This window comes from Odocoileus virginianus, chromosome 7 (assembly GCF_023699985.2).
Source record: "Odocoileus virginianus isolate 20LAN1187 ecotype Illinois chromosome 7, Ovbor_1.2, whole genome shotgun sequence".
NCBI lineage: Eukaryota > Metazoa > Chordata > Mammalia > Artiodactyla > Cervidae > Odocoileus > Odocoileus virginianus.
The window spans coordinates 74737273-74746310 of NC_069680.1; positions in this window are offsets into that span (position 1 = coordinate 74737273).

Sequence of the window (9038 nt, forward strand, 5' to 3'; positions counted from 1 at the left end):
TCTGTTCCATTGATCTATATTTCTGTCTTTGTGCCAATACCATACTGTCTTGATGACTGTAGCTTTGTAGTTGAGTCTGAAGTCAGGCAGGTTGATTCCTCTAGTTCCATTCTTCTTTCTCAAGATGACTTTGGCTATTCGAGGTTTTTTGTATTTCCATACAAATTGTGAAATTATTTGTTCTAGTTCTGTGAAGAATACTGTTGGTAGCTTGATAGGGATTGCATTGAATCTATAGATTGCTTTGGGTAGTATAGCCATTTTGACAATATTGATTCTTCCAATCCATGAACACGGTATGTTTCTCCATCTGTTTGTGTCCTCTTTGATTTCTTTCATCAGTGTTTTATAGTTTTCTATGTATAGGTCTTTTGTTTCTTTAGGTAGATATACTCCTACGTATTTTATTCTTTTTGTTGCAATGGTGAATGGTATTGTTTCCTTAATTTCTCTTTCTGTTTTCTCATTGTTAGTGTATAGGAATGCAAGGGATTTCTGTGTGTTAATTTTATATACTGCAACTTTACTATAATTGTTGATTAGCTCTAGTAATTTTCTGGTAGTCTTTAGGGTTTTCTATGTAGAGGATCATGTCATCTGCAAACAGCGAGAGTTTCACTTCTTCTTTTCCTATCTGGATTCCTTTTACTTCTTTGTCTGCTCTGATTGCTGTGGCCAAAACTTCCAACACTATGTTGAATAGTAGTGGTGAGAGTGGGCACCCTTGTCTTGTTCCTGATTTCAGAGGAAATGCTTTCAATTTTTCACCATTGATGGTAATGCTTGCTGTGGGTTTGTCATATATAGCTTTTATTATGTTGAGGTGTGTTCCTTCTATTCTTGCATTCTGGAGAGTTTTAGTCATAAATGAGTGTTGAATTTTGTCAAAGGCTTTCTCTGCATCTATTCAGATAATCGTATGGTTTTTATCTTTCAATTTTTTAATGTGGTGTATTACATTGATTGATTTGTGGATATTAAAGAATCCTTGCATTCCTGGGATAAAGCCCACTTGGTCATGGTGTATGATTTTTTTAATATGTTGTTGGATTCTGTTTGCTAGAATTTTGTTAAGGATTTTTGCATCTATGTTCATCAGTGATATTGGCCTGTAGTTTTCTTTTTTTGTGGCATCTTTGTCTGGTTTTGGAATTAGGGTGATGGTGGCCTCATAGAATGAGTTTGGAAGTTTACCTTCTTCTGCAATTTTCTGGAAGAGTTTGAGTAAGATAGGTGTTAACTCTTCTCTAAATTTTTGGTAGAATTCAGCTGTGAAGCCATCTGGTCCTGGGCTTTTGTTTGCTGGAAGATTTCTGATTACAGTTTCAATTTCCTTGCTTGTGATGGCTCTGTTAAGATCTTCTATTTCTTCCTGGTTCAGTTTTGGAAAGTTATACTTCTCTAAGAATTTGTCCATTTCTTCCAAGTTGTCCATTTTATTGGCATAGAGCTGCTGGTAGTAGTCTCTTATGATCCTTTGTATTTCAGAGTTGTCTGTTGTGATCTCTCCATTTTCATTTCTAACTTTTTTAATTTGGTTCTTCTCTCTTTGTTTCTTAATGAGTCTTGCTAATGGTTTGTCAATTTTGTTTATTTTTTCAAAAAACCAGCTTTTAGCTTTGTTGATTTTTGCTATGGTCTCTTTAGTTTCTTTTGCATTTATTTCTGCCCTAATTTTTAAGATTTCTTTCCTTCTACTAACCCTGGGGTTCTTCATTTCTTCCTTCTCTAATTGCTTTAGGTGTAGAGTTAGGTTATTTATTTGACTTTTTTCCTGTTTCTTGAGGTAAGCCTGTAATGCTATGAACCTTCCCCTTAGCACTGCTTTTACAGTGTCCCATAGGTTTTGGGTTGTTGTGTTTTCATTTTCATTCATTTCTATGCATATTTTGATTTCTTTTTTGATTTCTTCTATGATTTGTTAGTAAATCAGAAGCGTGTTATTTTGCCTCCATATGTTTGAATTTTTAACAATTTTTTTCCTGTAATTGAGATCTAATCTTACTGCACTGTGGTCAGAAAAGATGACTGGAATGATTTCAATTGTTTTGAATTTTCCAAGGCTAGATTTATGGCCCAGGATGTGATCTGTTCTGGAGAAGGTTCCGTGTGCACTTGAGAAAAAGGTGAAGTTGATTATTTTGGGGGTAAAATGCCCTATAGATATCAATTAGGTCTTGCTGGTCCATTGTGTCTTTTAAAGTTCGTGTTTCCTTGTTAATTTTCTGTTTAGTTGATCTATCCATAGTTGTGAGTAGGGTGTTAAAGTCTCCCACTATTATTGTGTTACTATTAATTTCCTCTTTCATACTCGTTAGCATTTGCCTTACATATTGCGGTGCTCCTCTGTTGGGTGCATATATATTTATAATTGTTATATCTTCTTCTTGGATTGATCCTTTGATCATTATGTAGTGTCCTTCTTTGTCTCTTTTCACATCCTTTATTTGAAAGTCTATTTTATCTGATATGAGTATTGCGACTCCTGCTTTCTTTTGTTCTCCGTTTGAGTGAAATATTTTTTTCCAGCCCTTCACTTTTATTCTGTAAGTGTCTCTTGTTTTGAGGTAGGTCTCTTGTAGACAGCATATATAGGGGTCTTGTTTTTGTATCCATTCAGCCAGTCTTTGTCTTTTGGTTGGGGCATTCAACCCATTTACATTTAAGGTAATTATTGATAGGTGTGGTCCCGTTGCCATTTACTTTGTTGTTTTGGGTTCACGTTTATACAACCTTTCTGTGTTTCCTGTCTAGAGAAGATTCTTTAGCATTTGTTGAAGAGCTGGTTTGGTGGTGCTGAATTCTCTCAGCTTTTGCTTGTCTGTAAAGCTTTTGAATTCTCCTTCATATCTGAATGAGATCCTTGCTGGGTACAGTAATCTAGGTTGAGGGTTATTCTCTTTCATTACTTTAAGTATGTTCTGCCATTTCCTTCTGGCCTGGAGGGTTTCTATTGATAGGTCAGCTGTTATCCTTGTGTGTTATTTGTTGTTTCTTCCTTGCTGCTTTTAATATTTGTTCTTTGTGTTTGATCTTTATTAGTTTGATTAATATGTGTCTTGGGGTGTTTCGTCTTGGATTTATCCTGTTTGGGACTCTCTGGGTTGGAGAGACTCTTCTTGGACTTGGGTGGCTATTTCCGTCCCCATTTTAGGGAAGTTTTCAGCTATTATCTCCTCGAGTATTTTCTCATGGCCTTTCTTTTTGTCTTCTTCTGGGACTCCTATGATTTGAATGTTGGGGAGTTTCACATTGTCCCAGAGGTCCCTGAGGTTGTCCTCATTTCTTTTGATTCTTTTTTCTTTTTTCCTCTCTGCTTCATTTATTTCCACCATTTTATCTTTTACCTCACTTATCCTATCTTCTGTCTCCATTATTCTACTCTTGGTTCCCTCCAGTGTTTTTGATCTCATTTATTGCATTATTCATTTTTAATTGACTCTTTTTTATTTCTTCTAGGTCCTTGTTAAACATTTCTTGCATCTTCTCAATCTTTGTCTCCAGGCTATTTATCTGTAACTCCATTTTGTTTTCAAGATTTTGAATCATTTTTATTATCATTATTCTAAATTCTTTTTCAGGTAGATTCCCTATCTCCTCCTCTTTTGTTTGACTTGGTGGGCATTTTTCATGTTCCTTTACCTGTTGGGTATTTCTCTGCCTTTTCATCTTGTTTAGATTGCTGTGTCTGGAGTAGGCTTTCTGTATTCTGGAGGTCTGTAGTTCCTTTTTATTGTGGAGGTTTTACCCAGTGGGTGGGGTTGGACGATTGGCTTGTCAAGGTTTCCTGGTTAGGGAAGCTTGTGTCGGTGTTCTGGTGGGTGGAACTGGATTTCTTCTCTCTGGAGTGCAATGGAGTCCCCAGTCATGAGTTTTCAGATGGGTCTATGTGTTAGGTGTGACTCTGGGCAGCCTGTATGTTGACGCTCAGGGCTATGTTCCTGCGTTGCTGGAGAATTTGCGTGGTATGTCTTACTCTGAAACTTACTGGCTCTTGGGTGGTGGTTGGTTTCAGTGTAGGGATGGAGGCTTTTGGATGGTCTCTTATTACTTAACATTCCTTGTAGTCAGGAGTTTTCTGATGTTCTCAGGTTTTGGGCTTAAGTCTCCTGCCTCTGGATTTCAGTCTTATTCTTCCAGTAGCCTCAAGACTTCTCCAACTATACAGCACTGATAATAAAACTTCTAGGTTAATGGTGAAAAGATTCTCCCCCGTTAGGGACACCCAGAGAGGTTCACAGAGTTACATGAAAAAGAGGAGAGGGAGGAGGGAGACAGAGATGAGCAGGAGGAGAAAAAGGGGGACTCAAGAGGAGAGAGACAGATCTACGCAGTTCTCTGTTCCCAGAGTGTTCTCCATAGCCCAGACACCCACAAAAATTCACAGAATTGGATTGGGAAGAGAAGGGGAAAGGAGGAAATAGAGGTGTTCTGAGGTAGAAAACAGAGTCAAAATTGGGAGAGAGTAATCAACACACTCCTGAATAAAAATGGGAACTGAATATTGGATTCTTAAATGTCCAAAATTTATATCACATACTGAAAAACAAAGATTAAAAATCTAGAGTAGAGGTTAGACTCTTAAAAATACAATATTAAAAACAAAAACAAAAAATTTTAGAAATATATATGAAGTTCGGTTTAAAAATAGGGCTTCTCTCTTTTTTTTTGCAAGCTTATAGTGAAATGAAAATGAAAATTAAGGATTAGTAGAGGAGTAATAGAGGACTTTAAAAGGAAATAAGAGAAAAAGAAAAAAAAGAAAAAATTTTCTTCCTAATTAAAAAAAATCATAAAAATCTATGAAAATGAAAGTTAAGGAGTAATGGGGGAGTAATAGGGAATTGTAAAAGAAAATAAAAGAGAAAAAAAAAGAAAAAAAATTTTTTAATTTAAAAAAAAGGTAAAAATATATCTAGGAATTTCTCTGGAGCTGTTACGGGCAGTGTGGGTTCGGTTCAGTTTCAGATAGCTCCTCGTTCCAGCTTACACTTCTTGATATCTGTAGGCCCCTTCCGGTGTAGTTGGTGTTCTCTACAGGGAGTTTAATCTGTTGCACCGGTCCCTTCTGAAGTGGTTCCCTTTGCTTATTTGGCTTCTGTTTGCTGGTCTCTTCAGTGCCTAGTTTGTGCTCTGACACAGGCAGGTGGAGGTGGTCTCTTGTTCAGGTTCCTAGTTCCGTTGCGCTGCGGGGAGGGACTGGTGCTGCTTTCTGCGTCTACGCTGCTCAGGTTCCCGGCTGCTCTATATGGAGCGTGCCCTGTGCTGCGCGAGGTTCCACAAAGCGCGGACTTAGCTGCGCCTGCGTTTTGTGCCTTCCCCGGCCCAAGCAGCTCAGGCAGCCAGGAGCTTGACGGGCGGCGCACTCTCCCCGGGTGCGGCGCGCATTCTCCCCTCCTCGGTCCCAGCCTCAGTTTCCGCCTGCGCCGGTCGGGTGCATGCGCCCTGTGTCTAGCTGCGACCCTCCCGGTGGATGTCGACCATCCAGAATCTCAGGAAGTCTTTGGTTAGAAACTGGAGGCCTGTTTGCAGTGTGGTAGGGGATGCAGTCCTTGGGGCCGAGCCTGCCCCTTTTCCCTTTCCCCTCCCCCCTGCCTCCTGCCTCGGGCGGAGCTGGGCCGGTCGCAGCCGGCTAGCTCCTCTGGACTTGCTCGGTCCCTTTGTTCTGTGAACGGCTGGCAGTGTGTTTGAGCCGGTTAATTTTCTCTCTCTCTCTCTCTTTTGCTATCCCACAGTTTAAGTTGGTATCTCACAAAAGCTCCCTCCGATTGCCCTCAGGGCACTCAGGCCCGGTCCTTACCCTAAGCAATGCCGCCCGCTCCTCTCCGTTCTGCCCCCACTTGCTGGTGGCGGATGCCGGCGTCTGGGGTACTTTTCTGCTGGGGGTTGCTTTTAGGCATGTAATCTGGGGGTTTTATTTATTTTTCCCCTCCCAGTTAGGTTGCCCTCCGAGATTTAAAAACTTTCCCCAGACCCGTCAGTGCGAGGGTTTCCTGGATGTTTGGAAACTTCCTCTATTAAGACTCCCTTCCCAGGATGGATCTCCATCCCTAGCTCTTTTGTCTCTCTTTTTATCTTTTATATTTTGTCCTACCTCCTTTCGAAGACAATGGGCTGCTTTTCTGGGCGCCTAATGACCTCAGCTAGAGATCAGAAGCTGTTTTGTGAAATTTGCTCTGCGTTCAATTGTTCTTTCGATGAATTTGTAGGGGAGAAAGTGTTCTCCCCGTCCTATTCCTCCACCATCTTGGCTCCCCCCCCCCCTTACAATCTTTTAATTAGAATCACTCACAGTATGTCTGGACTTCCTGAGACTCAGCTTCTTTGTGTCTCAGTGTAGAAGGAGTTCAGTGAGAGACAAAGTGATAGGCAAGAAGCAGATCTGTTAATATAGGATGCTTATAAGAGATGCAGGTGGTCAGGCAAGGGAACTCTGCGCTAAGGATTGAGTGGGCTACCCATTTTATAATGAAAAAAAAGCAGGAGGGGAAAAGACCGCCTTCTTCAAGTAGACATGGATGCAGATGTAAGGCATACATCACTAGCTCCTCCTTCATATTTGGCAGGAAAGTGTCTGACTCTAGAACAGTGGTGACATTTTTCTTCCATCTAATTGCCTGGGGCATATCTTGTGGATTTGTTTATAGTTTTATGGTTAATCTAGCCTGCTTCATTGAACAATGTTCCAGTAGCTTTCTTGAGGTTTCCTTCTCTATAGTCCCCTACTGGGACTTCTATAACTACCTGTGTAACTATTCTGTTCTATCCCTATCATATTGGCTAGACATGTACCAAGAGGCCTACCCAGTTTTTGAGTAACAGTAATGACTGGAGTCAGCTAAGTAGCAGTAGTCTAAATGCCCGATCTCAATATCATGCAGTGAACAGATACTTGCTTCCCTGGTGGCTCAGATGGTGAAGAATCTGCCTGCAATGCAGGAGACCCAGGTTTGAGCCCTGGGTTGGGAAGATACTCCAGTATTCTTGCCTTGAGAATCCTATGGACAGGGGAGTCCATGGGGTTGCAAAGAGTAGGACACGACTGAGCAACTAACACACACACACAAATGCCTGATCTTGATAGCATGCAGTGAACAGATGTATTGGCCTGCAAGTGACAATATCCAAATAAAGGTGGCTTAAACTAAAGCTATAAACTAATAACTTATTGGACAAGAAGGAGGCACTAGTGGTAAAGAATCCACTTGCTAGTGCAGGAGACATTAAGAAGTGTGGGTTGGATCCCTAGGTTGGGGAGATCCCCTGGAGTAGGAAATGGCAACCTGCTCCAGTATTCTTGCCTGGAAAATTCCATGGACAGGCACCTGCCTGGCTGTCTGTGGGGCTGCAGAGAGTCCTACACAACTGAGCAACTGAGCACAAGAAGTCTGGATGCCAGGATATTCATTTTTGGTACAAGGCTTAATTACCCAGTGATTTCTCGGTGTTATTTTTAGCAACGTGGTGATATCTTTCCTTAGGGTTGTGAGATTGCTACAGTAGTTCTAGGGGTCACATGCAGATGCAACCAAGTATTACGTAGGGCAGCAGTTTCCTCCTGTACACCTCTTTTTTTTTTTTTTTTTTAGCTGCACTGGATCTTCATTGTTTCGTGAGGGCTTTCTCTAGTTGTGGCAGGCTGGGACTACTCTCTTATGGGTGGGTGGGCTTTTCATTGCGGTGGCTTCTCTTATTGCAGAGCCCAGGCTCTAGACGTGCAGGCTTTAGTAGTTTTGGCACACGGGCTCAGTAGTTGCAGCCTGCAGGCCTCTACAGCGTGCTGGCTTCAGTGGTTGCAGCACACGGGCTCTAGAGCACAGGTTCAGTATAGTCATGGCTCACGGGCATAGTTTTCCCATGGCATGTGGAATCTTTCCAGACCAGGGATCAAACCTGTGTCCCCTGCACTGGCAGATGGATTCTTATCCAATGTACCACCAGGGAAGTCTTACGTACATTATTGGTGAAGAAAGCCTTTTCCAAAGGCCTGCCGGCCAGCTTCAGTTCTCTGAGGCCCCAGTAGATAGGATTGTTAATTCATGCTCTTGCCATAACAGAGGCTAGAAAGAGAACTTTCTGGCACTTTTAGCTTCTGTGGTATAGGCAGGCTCTGCCAGCAAGGGAGAAAGTTGTGGAAGGAAAAATTGTTAAATTGGTAGCCAACAGTTTTTGCCATATGTACCATTGAAAGTAACTAATACTTTGTGTTATCTTATTGTAGTAATATATTTTTTTAGAATACAAGTACAGTTTAAGATGGGCGAAACATTCTTAACACTGGGAATTGTGATGCTTATGGTGTCATGTTCTCTACATTGAGAAATCTGCAGATTCTAGTACCCTTTGGAACTATTGTCACTGTGTTTTGTGTTCTCTGTATTGAGAAATTTGCAGACGCTAGTTCCCTTCGACATCTTATATAATGATGATAGTTTTAAGAGTATGTCTCCTTTTTTTTGGAAAGCTTTTCACCATTGACAGCTTGTGCAGCAGTAACTCCATGCTGTGGTGTTTACTCTGTTGCTAGAACAGAAACCCATCCTCAAGTTCTGGGAAAAATCCTGAGAATTATAATGAAATATCAAATGCTCAAATGATTTCAACACATTTTCAGATGAAGCTGCTGTCAGCAACTTACTGTCCTTGGAGTAACACATAGGCAAGTGGCTTAAATGAAAATAACTAGTGTGACCTTTATGTTGAAATTGGAAGTTCTTCTTATCTTTGTTTCAAGAGTGGAAATGACAGCCTCATCATAGTCATTGTTACAGTAACATATGGTCAGAAACATAGCCTGAGAGTAGGGTCAATATGTAAAGGTGTCCTTCAAGTAGTTTTGTCCTCTACAGTGTCTTAATCAGCCCTAGAATCTTTATGATTGCATTCTTGTAGGGTCATGTAAATCAAAGAAACACAAAGGGGATTGCATCTTAGATTCTAGCAGTTGATATCTGCCAGCCATCTACAATGAAAATTCCAGTCAGCTATTTAAAAAAAGAAAAAATGAAATGTCAGTGAAAAGCTGCTAATACACAAAG